Raw genomic sequence first — 20000 nt, forward strand, 5'->3', positions numbered from 1 at the left:
TTCCAGACAAAAAACCTTATTTTTGGCAGTTAAAAACCGTTAAATCTCAATTCTTCATCGATATTTATGAAATTTTGTGGGTAGGTTCGTTGTCCCCAACTGATTTTCACTCCATACTTTTCCAGAAGAAAAACATAATTTTGGCAGTTAAAAACCGTTACATTTAAATTTTCACCTATCTTTATGAAATTTAGTGGGTGGGTCCGTTGTCCCAAACTGAATTTCAAGACAAACTATTCCAGTCAAAAAAACTTATTTTTGGCAGTTAAAAACCGTTAAGTCTCAATTCTACACCGATATTTATGACATTTTGTGGGTAGGTTTGTTGTCAGATTTGACATGATGGCAGAATTGAAAGTGTGAGATATCCTGATGTTTCACAATTTATGCTGCATAATTCAGCCCCATAGGCGCTTGAATTTTAGGTGGAGTTGGGTTTTTTTTCAGCCCAAACCAGTAACCCCCACATGGTTTTCATGTCCCTTTCTGAGAGACTTCAAGAAGTTTCAATTTGACGTCATGATTAGCCTGCCGCATTAGCAAGTATGAAAACACGTCATCGATGACACATTTTAAGACAGAGAGAGAGAGAGAGAGAGAATCATGTACACACAGATGGACGACTTCGCTTGGGGTATGTACTGCCCGGCAGTACACATCTACTTTATTAATTTTGATCTTATATCGGAGTAATTGTTTGTGTGTGCGCGTGTATGTGAATCATTAGGGCTGCGCAACTGTCTCACTCTTTTCTTTTTTTGTTTGTTTGTTCAATCTTCTTCCCATCTTGTGCTTGATTTTTTTCATATTTTGTTGTTGCTGTTAATTTGTTCTAATATTACACTTTTATTTAATGTCAACGGCGGATTCTTCTCTCCGTATCGGGCATTTGAACATTTACCATTTAGTCAACAAAGTGCCTGATGTTTGTGTATTTTTGAACAAACAACCACAGCTCGTACATCTCTTTGGTGTTTGCGAAACACGTCTAGATTCGCGTGTTTCGGACAGCCTGATTGATATTCCAAATTACTCTGTTTTACGACGCGATGGTGCACGAACGGGCCAAACAGGTATTGCTCTGTATGTCCATCGGTCTATTGCTGGCATTGTGAAGCGAAGGGCCGATCTTGAAGATGAAAATGTGGAATGTTTGTGGGTGGAGTGGAAAAATGGTAATTCCTCGCCTTTGTTAATATGTTATATATATCGGAATCCTGCTGAAACAACAAGTTGGAATGATGATTTTGTTTCAATGATGGACAGAGCAAAACGTCGGGATGAGAATGTATTTTGATATTATTGAGAGGGTGATTTTAACATTATTTTACAGAGACCCCAAACAACTTGGGGCTTAACCACTGCTCTATTTGGCCTTCACCAGCTAGTTAAAACCCCTACCAGAGAAACCAATAATTCATCTACCCTTATTGATCACATTTATACTGATGATAAGACCACTGTTTCAAATGTACAAGTAGTACACTCCACTTTCAGTGATCATTATTCTGTTTTTTTGCTCGATTGTTCTGGGATTGCCCAAATCACAGCATAAAGGTCATACAACTATCGAGTACAGAAGTTTTAAATACTTTGACGAGTCTGCCTTTTTCTGTGATCTTAATCGAGCGCCATTTCAAAGCGTATTAAATTGCAGTAACGCAGATGATGCTTGCAATCTTTTCCATGAGATTTTGTGTTCCATTATTGATAAACACGCTCCACTACGTCAGCATAGGGTGAAACATCCCCACCAGCCTCCTTGGTTGACATCGGACATTATTGAGGCTATGGCGTTGCGTGATTTCTTTAAAGAACATAACATGAAAAGCGAGTACAAATTTCAAATGAATGAAGTTTTGAAAACGGTAAGGCAAGCAAAAGCAGATTATTTTAATAAATTGCTTTCTGATAAGAGAGATACTTCTACAATTTGGCGAGCAATGAATGAAGTTCTTGATAAATCTTGGAAGAGATCGACCAATTCTCCGTCACAAATAATTCGCTCGCAGAGAAACTGAAAGCCTGTCTCACGCAGAATGAGTCCCTTGATATTGATGTCTCTCTAGAAAAATTAAAAACATTTTGTGGACGAAAGTTGACTCAAAACGAAACGTTTTCTATTCCACACATTACTGTCCACGAGGTTGGAAAACTGATAGAACAAATGGCGAATAAAAAGTCAATGGGTCCCTATAAGATTCCTGTCCGGTTGCTCAAACTTGCTTTACCATACATAATTGATTCACTGACTTATGTCGACAACCTTGGCATACAACAAAACGTTTTCCCCTCTATTTTAAAATGTGCCAAGGTAGTGCCACTCCCAAAAAGCAAGGATCTTACGGACCCTAACAACTTTCGACCAATTTCCCTCTTACCTGTTTTATCTAAGCCTTTGGAGAAGCATATTCAGAAATATTTACTGGAATATATGGAACGAATGAATTTGTTTCATCCATTTCAGTCTGGATTTCGCTCTAAGCATTCATGCCACACTGCTCTCAGCTCTTTATGTGAAACTTGGTTATCAGCTATTAATGAGTCCAAAGTAACAGGAGCGTTATTCCTGGACTTTAAAAAAGCCTTTGACCTTGTAGACCACTCCTTATTATTAAAGAAATTACAATGCTACTTAAAAGATGACTCTGCTTGTGCCTTCTTCGAATCATATCTTTCAAAACGGACACAATATGTATTCATCAACTGTAAAACTTCGTCGAATGATTTTGTCAAAAGTGGTGTGCCTCAAGGGTCTGTATTAGGACCTATATTGTTCTGTATTTATATAAATGATTTACCTCTACATGTGTCAGATGAGAAAGTAAGATGTGAGTTCTTTGCGGATGATTCATCAATCCACACCAGTCAGAAGTCTTTGGTAGCCGTCAACCAATCTCTTCAAACAAGTATAGATGAGATGACAGAATGGTGCACCACTAATGCAATGGTTATTCACCCTGTTAAGACGAAAAGTATGGTGATTACAACAAGACAAAAACACCAATTAAAATCCTTACAGCTTCAACTGCCAATTGATTCAACTCAAGTGCAACAAGTTAAAGAGCATAAATTATTAGGGGTTACTGTTGATCAAGAATTGAAATGGCAAACTCACTTGAGTAAAATTTGCAAATTAGTATCTAAAAATTTGTACTTATTGTCTAAATTAAGACATTATGCCGATGTGGAAGCACTCAAGTTGTTTTATTACGCCCACATAATGCCCCATATCAACTTTGCTTCAACACTTTGGGATAACTGCAGTGATGTTCATCTCAAACGACTCAATTCTCTTCATCGCCGTGCTGCAAAACTAATTCTGCATGAGTCAAATAAGCCAACAGATGATAAATTAAAGCTCCTTAATTTCCTTCCCTTGAAAGATCAGTTGACGCTAAACAAGGCTGTCTTTATGTACAAAGTAATTAACAATTATGTTCCTGGATATTTAAAATTACATTTCAGACATGCCACAAAAAGATATGGGTCCCAGAACCTGATTCCCCCCATCCCTCGTCTAGACTTGTATAAGTCAAGTTTAGCCTTCTCAGGAGCGTCTCTATGGAATTCCATACCCCTACCCCTCCGAAATGCCTCCTCTGTGAAAACGTTTAGGCGCCAGTTTCATTCCCGCTTAATGGGTAAATAGAACACTTTTCATGTCTGATATTTTAGTGCTTTTTACATTTAGTCAAGTTATGTTTGTATTTTGATTTGTTCTGTATGTGTATGTATTGATAATGATATACATGCAAATGATTGGGACAATTCCTCCCCACATTTTTTTTTCTCCCTTTTGTTATTAGTTGTTTTGGATGTTTATATGCAATGCATTATTGCAACTATGCTGCAATTTCCACACTATATTGTTTTTCCCATTTTTGAGTGTGTATACAAAACCATAACCCTTTTCCTTATTACTATTTACATTATGTAAGTCTGTAAGAAACAATAACCTTGTCAATTTTACTATCTATATTATGTGCGTCTGTATTAAGTGTTTGTATAAGGGACAGGTTGTAAGATTAGGCTTTGCCTAAAACCTCTATCCTTTGGTAATAAAGTTCAGTTTCAGTTTCAGTTTCTCTCTCTCTCTGTCTCTCTCTCTCTCTCTCTCTGTCTGTCTGTCTCTCTCTCACTCTCTCTCTCTCTCTCTCTCTCTCTCTCTCTCTCTCTCTCTCTCTCTCTCTCTCTTATACCATGGCGAAGTGCCCATCTATTCAGGACCTATTTCACAGAGTCACCGAAAGGTACGGGTCAATCAATGTTCTACCACCAATACCCAGGATCGATTTGTTCAAAACTAGTCAAGCCTTCTCTGGCGCTATGGTGTAGAACTACGTCTGTAAATAAGATCATCAACCTCACTAAAGAGTTTTAAACAAGCTCTGCATAATCATTTTATGTCTACCTAGATGGCTATACTAGTCTTAACATACATGTGCAAGTAGCTGTCAACAATTGGCAAAGCTTTATGAATTACACATATATATGTTCTTTATTATATGTATTATGTGGAATTTATGTTGCGATTTTCCATCATCATCATCATCATCATCATCATCATCATCACTTGATCATCATCATCATCATCATCATCAACAACATCTTCATCATCATCATTTACACCATATAATCATTATTAGCATTAGTGTAAACGTTGGTATCGTGTGAATTTTACCGTCGATCACTTTACATACATGTGTAACCTCAATTAACATGTTGCATGTTTCGCTTTCGACTTGAATGTTGCTTACTTTGTCATTTTGTTGTTTATGTTTATTTGCTTGTTTGCTTACTTGTCGATTGTTTGCTGGTTCGTTCGTTTACTTTGTTTATTTGTCATGTTGCTTTACTTGTTTATCATTTATTAGACATTTGTATTAGAAGTAAGGACCGGTTGTAAGAAAAGGCGTCGCCTTAAACCTCTATCCTTGAAAAATAAAGTTCCATCATCCTTTCTCTCTCTCTCTCTCTCTCTCTCTCTCTCTCTCTCTCTCTCTCTCTCTCTCTCTCTCTCTCTCTCTCTCTCTCTCTCTCTCTCTCTCTCTCTCTCTATCTCTTTCTCAAGAACAGATCGTAAGAAAAGGCGTAGCCTGAAATCTTAATCCTTGTTAAATAAAGGTCAATTCAATTCAATTCTCTCTCTCACTCTCGCTCTCTCTCTCTCTCGGGGTCCTGATTTGGCCTATAGGTCCAATTCATTCTTCTTACTCGGCGTGACGTTATCAAATGGATCAGCTAGCTTTAGCCATAAGGGGCACAACTCCGTTCATACTCTCTTCGCGCCGCCATATTGGATGCCGTCTTTGTTACTGAGTTTTCTTCATTGCACTCTTGTTCTTTTTGCATATTTCACTGTGTATGCAGACAAAATGAAGAAAACTGTGCATGCATGAGTCCAAAGGGGATCTGCCTTTTTAACACAACAGCACAACATAACAAGTCGCGTAAGGCGAAAATACAATATTTAGTCAAGTAGCTGTCGAACTCACAGAATGAAACTGAACGCAATGCCATTTTTCAGCAAGACCGTATATTCGTAGCATCGTCAGTCCACCGCTCATGGCAAAGGCAGTGAAATTGACAAGAAGAGCGGGGTAGTAGTTGCGCTAAGAAGGATAGCACGCTTTTCTGTACCTCTCTTTGTTTTAACTTTCTGAGCGTGTTTTTAATCCAAACATATCATATCTATATATGTTTTTGGAATCAGGAACCGACAAGGAATAAGATGAAAGTGTTTTTAAATTGATTTCGACAATTTAATTTTGATAATAATTTTTAAATATTTAATTTTCAGAGCTTGTTTTTAATCCAAATATAACATATTTATATGTTTTTGGAATCAGAAAATGATGGAGAATAAGAGAAACGTAAATTTGGATCGTTTAATAAATTTTTTATTTTTTTTTTACAATTTTCAGATTTTTAATGACCAAAGTCATTAATTAATTTTTAAGCCACCAAGCTGAAATGCAATACCGAAGTCCGGGCTTCGTCGAAGATTACTTGACCAAAATTTCAACCAATTTGGTTGAAAAATGAGGGCGTGACAGTGCCGCCTCAACTTTCACGAAAAGTCGGATATGACGTCATCAAAGACATTTATCCAAAAAAAAGAAAAAAACGTTCGGGGATTTCATACCCAGGAACTCTTATGTCAAATTTTATAAAGATTGGTCCCGTAGTTTAGTCTGAATCGCTCTACACACACACACACACACACACACACACACACAGACAGACACACAGACACACACACGCACATACACCACGACCCTCGTTTCGATTCCCCCTCGATGTTAAAATATTTAGTCAAAACTTGACTAAATATAAAAAGTAAAGCAAGAATACGTAGAGGTTACATGCCGAGTCTCAGTGATTATTAAAAATAATGGTCGAAGTTGGCGGATCATGAAAAATGCGAGCTTCAGCGAGCTTTTTCATGACCGCGAACTGAGACCATTATTTTTAATAATCACTGAGACGAGGTGTGTAACCTCTTTATTCCTCCTTTCTTCAGTTATTCAAAGAAAACAGGAGTTTTTGTGCGAAAGTTTGATCGAATCCGAATCACTCAACCAGTCAACCTGCGCAGGCGATCGATTAATGCGCGGTTGTATAGTTCCGTGCAAATCATTCCATTCTGTTAACACTTCTTGTCAGTTTCCCTGTTTTAGACTAAAATCAAGTACACAGATATGCTGTTATTCTGCTGTGGCGGTAAAGGCAGATATTGTGTGTTCTGTTTATGTTTTAGTATCGTTTCGGATAATGTTCTTTCGTCAAATGGGACTAGCAGACGAACTTTTGCACCCGTGTTCCAACGTTAATTACTGTATGAAGTTCAGTTTTCTGGGGAAAATAGTGTATGAAACCGCTTTATGTTGTTTAAATTGATGAGATGTGTGCATTTGGTTGCGTGTGATCTGTTTATAAAATGAAATATTGTTGAAAACTGACCGTCGGATTGCAGTCAGTGTTGTCGAAGAAACTGCGTTAAAAGAAGGGGAACTACTCTTGTCGGCAAGAGTATGAGTTACTTGCCTTGGGAATCTGCTTGTGATGAACGGTGTGTGCACGGCAGATCTAGATTCAGAAAACAACCTAACTCATGGATTTTATATGGAGATTCATGTGTTCAGGCCTGTAGTTGTTAATTTAAATGCGGTATGTTTGTATTGTTTGCTCCAGAGATGTATATTTCGTACGTATAGAGTGTTCGGAACTTTTCAGTCGCAAAAGTAGTACCAAAACAGAACAGCTTCTCAACCCATTGCACTATCGAGGATTCAGGCTGTTGCTGGCTCGTTATTTGTTTGGTTGCTGGGTCATTATCGAAAAATAACTAGCTCTACAAGTTTACAGAGGTAAAGAAGCAGAGGGGGGAATAAATTCTTTTATTTATTCTTTATCTCAAATTACCATGCAGACAGTGCACCAAAATTCACAAGATAAAGCTCTCAAGACAGGCAAATGAGGTACAATGCAGCTCAGGTAACTACTGCAAAGTATAATTTTCAAAGCATCCTATCATAGTGTTCACTCTAAAGGCACAACCGATGGACAATTGTTGATTAGCGCACTGCACACAGCAAAAAATAACCAGTTATAATCGTCTTCTCCGCTCAGTAACTTCCTTCCAGTTGTCACCCTGATGGTAAACAACTTAAGGGATCCTAAAGTGTGCCTGCTGACTGCAGTTTTTGGCCACACAACGTGTCATTTTCACTTTTGTCGAGTCGCCACCCAACGCTCAAGCACTGTCAGAGATCGTGCAAGGCATCCAACATGGCGGCGGATGACCAATTCCAGAGAGTTACGACCCGTGATTCTCATACCGCGCGCGCCGAGTAGAAATGCTGTTGATAACTTGAGTTTCTGCAATGGGCCCCTGCCATTGCAGAAACTCAAGTTATCAACAGCATTTCTACTCGGCGCGCGCGGTATGAGAATCACGGGTCGTAACTCTCTGGAATTGGTCATCCGCCGCCATGTTGGATGCCTTGCACGATCTCTGACAGTGCTTGAGCGTTGGGTGGCGACTCGACAAAAGTGAAAATGACACGTTGTGTGGCATAGGGGGTAAAAATCAAGGGTCTGCCAAACCCAGCAAATGCAGTAGGCAGCCCAGAGATCCCTAAGTACCTCTCCCAATTGTAGTACTTTTCGGCAATATTTACAGTTTCAAATTGCTAGGATAGCTTCTTTGTGGTTTTAGAGAGGTGTTCTGGGGAAACTGAAAGGTAGCCTCGTCAGGGGACAACTATTCAAACCCATATCCTCATTATTTTGATTCTCAATTGAGAATAATCATTTATAGATGACTATTATTCATTTCCCTTTTTAGGATGTACTTGCACGTACTGGTGGTTTATTACCCAAATGTCCTCACAGTGACTGAGGCTTATATAAGGCTCGGTGATTCGTGTATTTGTTTGTTCAGCCCATTTCTTTCTTGTGTTTATTCACAAGAAGAAAAACAATAAAGATAATCATTTATGTATGATTTATGGTGGGATTTTTCCTCCATGGTGTGTACTAGGATGTATTGTACTAAATGTACTGTGGTCGTATATTAACGGGTTATATTCCCCGTATGTGTACAGTACTATGCGTACAGGTTCATTGGAGGGAGGGTGTAATAGTTGTTTGTTCGGTTTAGCAACGAGACAATTCATCCCTTTTTGGAAGATGAGGGTGGTCCGCCCGAGGGCAGACCGGGTTGTAGGTTCGGGACAATAGATTGACTATTGTCGTTTAGGCAGCTTAGGGATTCTGTTTCGGTTCGCTGAGTGGTCGTGTGGCCGTTTTCGCTGTTGGTTACGGCGCTCGCGCCTTTCCCTGTCTGCATACACAGTGAAATACGCAAAAAGAACAAGAGTGCAATGAAGAAAACTAACAAAGACGGCATCCAATATGGCGGCGCGAAGAGAGTATGAGCGGAGTTGTGCCCCTTAGGGCTAAAGCTAGCCGATCCATTTGATAACGTCACGCCGAGTAAGAAGAATGAATTGGACCTATATGGTCCGCTGGACCCAAAAAGCAACAAATAACTAACTCTCTCTCTCTCTCTCTCTCTCTCTCTCTCTCTCTCTCTCTCTCTCTCTCTCTCTCTCTCTCTCTCTCTCTCTCTCTCTTCGTTTCTTCTCTTTATCTCTCTCCCTTTGTTTGTGATGTTACGTGGTATGGGCCTGTGCATACGTGTCGTTAGCTGTAGCACATTCGAGGACGAATTTGACCTAGATGTCATAAGCACATGCCATATTTTCTTAATTTTTCCCCCTTCCCATGGACTCTTAATGTGCAATAGAAACTGGAGGAAACCACGGAATATTCTGTTGTGGTTTCTTCATATATATACACAACTTTGCAACGAGAAAGAGCCTGTTGTGACCGAGTTCCCCATCTAGGTCAGGTCAATCTGATTAAGTGTGGGATTGAGTAACGTTACGACTTCACACGTAGGCCACCTCTAGTTATACGCTGTTTAGCCCAACAATATGACATGAGACGACCAAGGCAGCGCGACAATGGTGAGCTTTGTGCATTGGCCAACATGTGACAACAGTAAAACCGAAACTGCCGCACTGATCACAAACAAAGCCTGGTTTGTAAAAGAACTCCAAGGCGAGGCAGTCTTTCACATTTCATGAACCACCACATTTCCTGTCAAATGACAAAAGCGGCCCTTATCATCCATGTCTAAAGCACTTCCTTACCTCTGTGATCACTGTCAGATGAAAAGAATGTTGTGTCATTTCTTCAATGACGCTTTTTTCTTTTCTTCTTTGAAAAAGTTGCGCTGTATTTTTAAAGGATAATGCCCCCACCCCCCCTAAATAAAAGGCTTCCGAAGTTATACTAACAGATTCTGCGTTAAAACAAATTCTACTGGGCATTTAGCTTGATACCGCCCAATGTGATCATGTTCGTCGTCCATTAAACGACTGTGGTAAGTTGTGACTATCAAATGCATTACCCACTCATACATTTTTGTTAAATCCAGCCTTGTTTGTGACTACTCAGCAGAGCACATTTGCAATAAACAGACCGGTGCCGAACGAAGGCAATGCATGCTGGGAGTTTTTGTGTGTCTATAATTCCCCAAACTCTGGCATGGAGACAAGATCTTTGTGCATACTTGGTCTGGTGCTTGCGTGTACAAACGAAGAGGGATAAGGTTCTAGCAGGTCTGAACATACAATTGACCTGGGAGATCGGTAACATCTCCACCCTGACCCCACCAGGCTTGGATTTAAGCCTCGAACTTTCAAAACGGAAGGCCAACGTCCTAATAATTAGGCTACGCGTCCGTGTCAAAAACAATACAAATAGGAACAGTTTCACTAAACAATACAACCGTTGCTCGTGCAAACCAGGCAAAAACCCCAACGGAAAAGACACTTTTGAAAAGAATCCGAGTTAAAGTAATTGTTATGTGAGTAATAAAAATAATTCTTTGTGTCTGTTTGGAGTTTTCAATAGGCCTGTTGTACAAATTGTATAAACTGGCTTCACATGCGCTCACTGCCAAAGTTAATACACGTACAAGCCGTATATGTTCATTGTTTTTGCTGTTGAGTTAAAGTACATTATGAAACTCATTTTCAAAGAGTTTTTTGGGGGGGAATGAAAAATATGTGTTTGTGTATAGTTTTGGTTTCGTAAACTCCGGGTTCTGTTTTGTAACCATGTCGGAAAATCCCGAATGCTGCCGATCATGTTTCCGTAGCGTGAAATATGTACCGAATTGTATAGCTCCACCTTGTATAGCTGCTTTCGTGGTGTAATGGTTATGGCGTTGTTCTGCCGACCTGGCGGTCATAGGTTCGAGACCCAGAATGACCACAGTTTTTTTTTGTTTAATGTTTATACCTGTTTTCGTTTTTGTAAATAATGTTGGAGTGCCAGTTGCCAGGTTTGTAAGTGTCAAATTAATTTTAAATCATATTCATAGCATGTGTCCAAATTTTATCGTTCTGTGCTTACAATAGGTAAAACCAACTTTTCTCAAATTCTTCATACAATAATCGTATCTAATCTGCACTCTTAAACAATATTTTTAAAGTTGAAATTCATTCAATTAAAGAGAAATTATGGCCGTTGTGTATTTTTTACAATTGTTTTTAAAGCAAAGCAGGTTAATTAGTGCACAACCAAAACAGGGAACATACCTATTGCTAGAACAAAATAAGTACACTTTATGAAAGAAAGTTAATAAGAAAGTTGCACACAATCATTCGTATTTAAAAAACAAAAACAATTTGTGCGCACAATTTATTTTAAAGTGTCTAGTTTTCACGATGTATAATGTTGAAAATTGCTGCAAGATTTGGAACCAGACTATAGTTGTGGACCAAAACTGTTCATCGGACTTCATATGTCTCTTGCCAGTACCAACACAGCTCAGAACAGTTACACAAGTCTACTAGCAGTGTGTTTGAATCCAAGCAAAAGACAAGATGCTTACGCAAACCTGGTACATGTTTGTAATGAAACAGAGTTTGATTGTCAGCATATTCCATCAAAAATGTCTGCTTCTTCACAACCGACCAATTATAACAATCAGCTTAGTACTGGCAAGACTGTTACTGCAGGATGAGAGAAAAAACAAGTCGCGTAAGGCGAAAATACAATATTTAGTCAAGTAGCTGCCATTTTTCAGCAAGACCGTATACTCGTAGCATCGTCAGTCCACCGCTCACGGCAAAGGCAGTGAAATTGACAAGAAGAGCGGGGTAGTAGTTGCGCTAAGAAGGATCGCACGCTTTTCTGTACCTCTCTTTGTTTTAACTTTCTGAGCGTGTTTTTAATCCAAACATATCATATCTATATGTTTTTGGAATCAGGAACCGACAAGGAATAAGATGAAAGTGTTTTTAAATTGATTTGGACAATTTAATTTTGATAATAATTTTTATATATTTAATTTTCAGAGCTTGTTTTTAATCCGAATATAACATATTTATATGGTTTTGGAATCAGCAAATGATGGAGAATAAGATGAACGTAAATTTGGATCGTTTTATAAATTTTTATTTTTTTTTACAATTTTCAGATTTTTAATGACCAAAGTCATTAATTAATTTTTAAGCCACCAAGCTGAAATGCAATACCGAACCCCGGGCTTTGTCGAAGATTACTTGACCAAAATTTCAACCAATTTGGTTGAAAAATGAGGGCGTGACAGTGCCGCCTCAACTTTCACGAAAAGCCGGATATGACGTCATCAAAGACATTTATCAAAAAAATGAAAAAAACGTATGGGGATATCAATCCCAGGAACTCTCATGTCAAATTTCATAAAGATCGGTCCAGTAGTTTGGTCTGAATCGCTCTACACGCACACACACACACACACATACACACACGCACACACGCACATACACCACGACCCTCGTTTCGATTCCCCCTCGATGTTAAAATATTTAGTCAAAACTTGACTAAATATAAAAACAAGAAAACAACGTACCAAGTCTGTTCAATGTACATATCTATTAATTGTGATCATGACAAGACACTGTTTGTCTCACACTGACACACACTCACACGCGGAATTCAGCAAGCAAACCACGAAGGAAATATTGTTGCTTTAATGTTTGTTAAAAAGTGTATAACTTCAAAAGATAACGCTAACTGGAAAACTGCTGTGTATCAAATCAAATATCAATTTTACTTAACTATTTCAAATACAGGTATTGAAGCTGCTGTGTATTAACATAAAGACAAACGAAACACTACAACATTAGTATTACATTTTAATATACGGTAAACTACCTTGTATTGTCTGTTAACAAGTTCATAACTTAAATAGATAGTGATCTGTGGAACAGATTAATCCAGGTTTGCGGTGAACAAACCCATATCAGCATTTTAACTTTAAGCAAATAAACGCATATCACAATCAAGTGTAGAATGATAAGTCACGTTTGTCTCGGAAACTGACAAATTACTTGTTGTCAGTGTGTCACCCAATGAGGGGAAAACTGTATATGGGCGACAACGTCTTGCCTTCAAAGGGATAGAGGGTAAACAAACACCAGTCTGTTCATTCGTTATGTTCTAACTCCTCGAAGTCGACCTCTCTATTCACTTCCAAATCTCGTCATTTCTACATTTAGTCAATCCTTCGAACTGACATAATGACATTGACCGCACATATACTCCATAGCTGTGTCATCGGCATTCATGCCTTGCGGTCTTGCTGACACGTTCACACAACAGAGATCGTTCAGAAAGTGACGAGCCAGGATAGCGCATTAGCGAACAGCACTTCACAGTAAAACGCGCGTTTTTATGTTCTTTCTAATGTTCAGACCTTGCTTTTAATCCAAACATAACATATCTATATATGTTTTTGGAATCACGATACCAAAACGAATCAGATGAAATTGTTTTTAAAATACTGAACCGATCTTCATGAAACTTTACATGAGAGTTCCTTGGTATGAAGATCGGTCCAGTAGTCTACTCTGTATCGCTCTGCACACACACACACACACACACACACACACACACACGACCCTCGTCTCGATTCACCATCTATGTAAAAAAAGTTAACAACAACAAACACAACAACAAACAAACACAAACAAAAACTCACCAAAACAAACACATCCCCCCCCCCCCTTTCCATCAAGAGAACAACGTTCCGTCTCTCAGTGATGTTTTGTGGTTTCAGCACACACACACACAAACACGTGCGCACGCACGCACACAAACACACGTGCGCACGCACACAAACACACACACACACTCACAAACACACACACACACACACACGCAAACACACACACACACACAAACACGTGCGCACGCACACACAAACATACACATACACACACACTAACACACACACACACACACACACACACAAACGTACGTACGCACACACATACACGCACACCCGCACGCACAGCTTTCGGTTGCGGCTCTTTAAGCATGCCAAAGAAATAGAGTCAAACAGAAATAGAGCAGGGAAATTAAACAAGCACCGGAAACGCTACTCAACATAATATGTATGCAAAGGTCACGTGAAATGACTGAGGCATTTGAAGCGGTATGGAACAAGGGAAACAACAGCCGTTAAACATTTCATACAACCTATTTGGGATCTACCCTCCCCTGGATTACGTGACCTGTGCGAAAGCATTGTTTTTTGTTTTCATTGACAACCACAAACACAAGGCTAAGCCAGCTATTTATATTGTCGATCTGCACTGTATCGACTATTCAGCGATAATGACTGTGCACAGAAGCGTGCAGTCTTGCGCGCGAATTGTCGAGCGAAACGCATGAATTAGTCACTTCGGCATCGTGTATGCCCTGCAGCTGCGGATTGGGACCAAGTGATCCAACTAAGATAAAATGTGATCTAAAAAAATCTTGTTGGTGCTCCCTTTTTGTCGCTTATTTCCTTTGGATATCGTCGATTTCATTGATCAATCAATCAATCAATCAATCAATCAATATCTCTCTCTCTCTCTCTCTCTCTCTCTCTCTCTCTCTCTCTCTCTCTCTCTCTCTCTCTCTCTCTCTCTCTCTCTCTCTCTCTCTCTCTCTCTCAGATTCTCTCTCTGCTGAAACATACGACGCTTCTAACAAAAGATTATAAACATTACTGCTAAAAAGGAGATTGCTTTATAACGGAGCAATACTAATGCACGACATTTACACATTAACATGCTTCCATCTGAAACTTCGAGGTCGTCATCGTGGATTGACGCCCGACCAAAGCGAATTTTTTTTAATAACGTTTTTACTACTAAATGAGTGATAGTTTTATGTGTACGCCCTCGAGAAACTTCGATCATTTTCTGAAAATGCACGTTGATAAGTGCCGTATTATGATAAAGTGATACTCTTCACTCATTTATCTACACAATGTAATGTTTCATTTATCATTTGTAAAGCTAAATATGTCAGTTAGGATCACGTTAAGAATCACAGTGTTTTTTGCAAAATCGTATGTGACCACCCCCAGTAAAAAAAATGGTAAAAAAAAAGTTAATAAGGAAACCACCTTTTTCCTTTGCACAGATGTGTCCATATTGCTCAAAGGAACCTGTGCGCAAAATGTGTAATGTATCTGTCGAGCGATTTGAACACACTAGTAACCCCTTAAATGTTCGTGTGTCTCGCACTGATGAATACATTTTCACTGTTATCTTGTTCTATTCAAATCTAGTTTAGTTTATTCAGGTAGCAGTCTCTGGAACACTCTTCCGACAATCCTGCTGCAAACTACCAGGACAAACATTTTTAAGACCAGATATATACATATTATCTCATGAAGTCAAAATACACATTATTTGTCGCTAGAAAGGTTGTTAAAACCAACAACCGCTGCTTTTCAACAATGTATTAGTTTATTCGTTTTTTGTTTACTGATATTTGTTAATGCAGTGTACGTATGTCATTGGGCATGGTTTTTACAGCTTTGTTGCGTCAGTGCAATCTACTCTATAATACTTTACTCACGTCAAATGAACTCACATTTTTTCCTTTATGCAACATACTGTTCGTACATTTATAATATGTTCTTATTTTCGTTTATTTATAAACATGTAGCAGTTGTTTTCTTTTCTTGTTTATTCTTAAGCCACTTTAGACTAGTCCCCCTCTTTAGGGCGAAGGCCAGATGTAATAAAGCAGATCACTGCTTACTCTATTACCCTCGTTAAATAAAGAATTGTTCTCTCTCTCTCTCTTTCTCTCTCTCTCTCTCTCTCTCTCTCTCTCTCTCTCTCTCCCCTCTCTCTCTTTCTCTCTCTCTCTCTCTCTCTTTTGGCATCTCTTTAATACCTTTGTGCGTAAACAGTCCTGTTTTTATACAGTCCAAAATACTTTGTGTAAATTATATATCGATTTGGAAGATGACTTTAATATAACAACAATAATAATACTTTTCCGCTTGACTATCTGTTTCTTGTTGAAAATATGTATTTTAAATATTTTATGTTCATGGCAATTAAGTCAAAGTTACACCTTTAGTTGCAACCACGACCCACTTTACCCCTGAACCCTCGTACGCAACAAGACTCAATGTACAAAACGTACATTTTCCGTACGGCATTGCACGAATTTGTTTTGTTTGTTTGTTTTTTGCAATATTCTACATGGTTCGTATTGTGCAACTTGTTGAAAACGACGAAATAATACCGTGCGACAGCTTGCGCGAGCGTGTCGTGTTAACGTTGTGGTGTTTTTTTTTTTTATACCCGATACTGTACACGGACGGCGGGCCGTCTGTACAGACGAACACTGCTTATAATTATGACTCACTGATTGCTCAATCGAACCCAAACTAAATAAGCATTAACAAAAAAGCAAAAGCAAACAATTGAATGACACACCATCTTCATATTTTCACCTGCCTGCAATTCTCTCTTTCATTTAGCCAGATAAATCGGCCATTTTTGATTGAAGCACTGTACTAACGATTTTTCGGCCTGGTTAACATTCGAGCTATCTATTAATAACGGGGCGTTCTTCGGTAATCTATATATATATACGACTTGTGTCTGTGTGTCTGTGTCTTCGCGATGCACGGCCAAAGTTCTCGATGGATCTGCTTCAAATTTGGTGGGCTTATTCACAGAGACCCCGGACACAACCTGATCGATGAGATATTTCAACACGTGCTCTCAGCGCGCAGCGCTGAACCGATTTTGGTTCCACCTCAGCTACCCGGGCCCCCATACCGACACACCAAAGCCGCTACACCACATCACAACGCCAAAGTTCTCGGTGGATCTTTTTCAAATTTGGACACCGTATTCAGCTACACCCCGGACACAATATCATCGATGAGATATTTCAACACGTGCTCTCAGCGCGCAGCGCTGAACCGATTTTGGTTTTTGTGTTCATTTCACCATTATAAGTAACTCTTCCTTATCTTCTCCAGTGTTTTGCGTTTATCTCCCTTCCTTCGTGTGGCTTCAATCCATATTCCCGTTTGTAAGTTACTATTTTTAGAATGTCACTGCGCTGTCCACAACGCTTCCCTTGCACCCGTAAGTTGTTCTTACTGTCAAAGTGAAAAGGTCGAATCAATTTATAGCCACGCGAAAAATACACTGTCACCTATCTCTATATATTTATAGATATAGATATACATATAGCTTCTCTGTGTGTGAGTGTGTGTGTTTGTGTGTGTGTGTGGGCAAAAACCTGTGTATTGTAGAGTTCTGTTTGTGATGTGGTCTAGCGGTTTTTGTCTGTCTGTATGCACTACAATCATGTCCAAAACAAAAAGGCCCACTTTGGCACTACTTTCACCTCACTGGCTCAATTCAATGCTTCACTCTTTAGTGAAATCAGTGTTGACCCAAATGATGTGGCCCAAAACCCCATATCTCGTGATCCCTCATGGACTATGAAAGAAATGAATTTTGACACAGAATATTGCACAGCTACAAAGGATGATCAGTTATTACTCAGGATACAAGCCCTTGAGCACATTGATATTGTATACAAAGGCCATGTTCATGTTTACACAGACGGGTCAGTATTGGATGACAAGAAGGCTGGCGCAGCTTTTGTAATCCCCAGCGATGACATGACTGGGAAATTTAAACTGTGCAACAGAAACTCGATCTTTTCAGCTGAGCTCCTTGCCATCTGCATGTCGCTTGTTCATCTCAATCTCAAGAACACTCCTCCTCAAAAGATAGCTATATTCTCTGACTCCAAAGCAGCCATTGAAGCATTGAGATCTAACAAAAGATCAAAAAGACATGATCTTGTCATTGCCATAAAGGAGCTGGCAAATAAAATTATAAAAAAAGGAAGCGAGATTAACCTGGTCTGGTGTCCAGCACACGTGAACGTGCCTGGCAACGAGAAAGCGGACAAAGCCGCTAAAGAAGCTGCCCAAGGCATAGCTGGCGCCTCCAAGGTAGACCTGCCATTGTCTGCTTCTGAGATCAGTATCCTTACAGACTCTCTTCTCTGGAGAGAATGGAGGAACAAATATATGCACAGGGCTATAAGCTCTGGCTGGATCATTCGGGAAGCCCCATCAAAACAGATGAACACCTATAATGCATGCCCACGTGTAATAAAAAGGATTAACCGCCTAAGGGCAGAAGCTGGGAATTACCAATTTCTAGAGCTTAAATGCACCTGTCAATCCGACCTCACCATTGCTCATTTGACTTTGGAGTGTGATTTGAACTCATGCCACTTTCAACCCCTGACTCAGTTTATAAACTCAAATAGAAATATTCTGCCAAATACCTCAAAGGAAAAATTAAGCTATCTTTTAAGTTTTAATAAAGACCTTGGGTGGCAAGGTCCCAAACTTATCGCTGGACTTATGCACACGCACCCACTTGGTCCCTGGATATGAAGAGACATTGCTGCGGCTGACGCCATTGCTTCTCATACAGCTACTATATATTTTTATCAGAACTTTTAAAAATACCATTTTATATCCAAGTATCTCTTAACACCATTTTTAATTAGATGAGCGAGAGTGTGCGGGGGGCGGGAGGGTGGTGAACCACTGTACATAAAGGGAAAGTTTGTGTGCGTGCCTGTGTGTGTTCTTAATCTAAGACAAATGTCGCCAATGTTTTTACAGAGTGACGTTAAATAAACGATTTTATCATCATCATCTGTCTGTATGTTCTGGCATTTGAGAAGCCACAACAGATAATATAGGGCTAAGAAATAAGCTCTAAAATTCTCAAACCCGTTTGACAGGACTTCGCCTTCAAAGGTGATTGTGGTGAACCGCCACGCTGTCTGTCTCTGTCTCGCGATTCACCCCGGCGAAGCCGGGTATTCCTCTAGTACTATATATCTTAGTATACTCAGATTCAAAATGAACAATAAGTCATATAATTTGTACGTACCTTAAGAATCAATGTCGTCTCCGCTGTTCGTTTTTCTAATAAGTGACACCCTCGACCGGGGAATAAATTACTAAAGTTCCCGTGCAAAGAACCCGCTTGTGACAAGAATCTATTTTTAGCGAAGTCAGCGGCCTTGAAATTGGCAGCTGCAATCGACTCTAAAAGATTACATTTTCTTGGCCGCTCACCTTCAGTTTTCAGAACTGTAACACTGCGGTCCCTGCGTTGAGGTTCCTGTTCGCTGTTCTGGGGAAAAGAGCCCACCATATGGCGTTAAATGAGCGAACTACCCGTACCCAGAGTGTACAGGAATCGTCTTGACGGGAATCTATTTTTAAACAGTCGTTTGAAATCAAAACATTCAAGTGCGGTATGCATTTTTTTTCCCTGTGATAGGTGGGTGCAGCTTATTCAAATGTTAGTGGTGCGGGCTTTAAAGATACCTTCCTTCCTATGGACACTGAAGCGTACACCCCCACAGATATAATTATACGTGCAGACTTTTTCATGGGAAGTTAATTTCACAGTTGACGTAATTATTAATTCAATTCAATGCAAACTTACTCACTGAGGGTTTTTTAAATCCCGTTCTGCGCAAAAAGAAGCCACAGTGTCCATGCAGTGGGGTAAATATCCAAGTGGCAAGCTGCCATTATCCAACCTGAAACCTCGGACATACGAGCTAGTATCTATTGTCTACACAAGAGAGGACTGTTGCCATTACAAAGGGCTGATAGAAACAGGTAAGTGCATTCCCGGTGTAACACGAAATTTTTACTCCACGAAAAATGTACTCCGGAGTAAAAATTTCGTACGAAATTCTTACTCCGAGTAAATTTTTCGTACGAGAAAAGAACTCCCCAAGGCACGAAAAATTTACTCCCTCCACAAAATGTTTACTCCCCATTTTTTTACTTCTAGTAAAAAATCTCGAACGCGAAAATGGGATGCGGGCGAAGGGATAATGCCAAAATTGGCATCTCGCACAAACGAATGTCGCGCTAGCCTCCCTCCACCCCTTCCACCACCAAGACTAACAGGGGACAAGGGAGTCAAAATTTCGTACACCTGGCAAATTGCTCGTGTTAGGGTGAAGTAATTTATTCATTATTTATTCGTCAGGCAAGTAAC

At 39.5% G+C, this 20000-nt stretch overlaps 1 long non-coding RNA gene across 1 annotated transcript in view; it reads right to left on the reverse strand.

Moving 5' to 3' along the window:
* LOC138957041 (uncharacterized) overlaps positions 1–19174 on the reverse strand; it is a 107240-nt gene extending 88066 nt beyond the window's left edge. The window contains exon 1 of the long non-coding RNA XR_011452912.1: positions 18870–19174. This is a non-coding gene — a long non-coding RNA (uncharacterized lncRNA). The remainder of the gene's footprint in view (positions 1–18869) is intronic.
* Between the last annotated feature and the right edge of the window lie 826 nt (positions 19175–20000).

Source organism: Littorina saxatilis, unplaced genomic scaffold (assembly GCF_037325665.1).
Source record: "Littorina saxatilis isolate snail1 unplaced genomic scaffold, US_GU_Lsax_2.0 scaffold_359, whole genome shotgun sequence".
NCBI classification, from domain to species: domain Eukaryota; kingdom Metazoa; phylum Mollusca; class Gastropoda; order Littorinimorpha; family Littorinidae; genus Littorina; species Littorina saxatilis.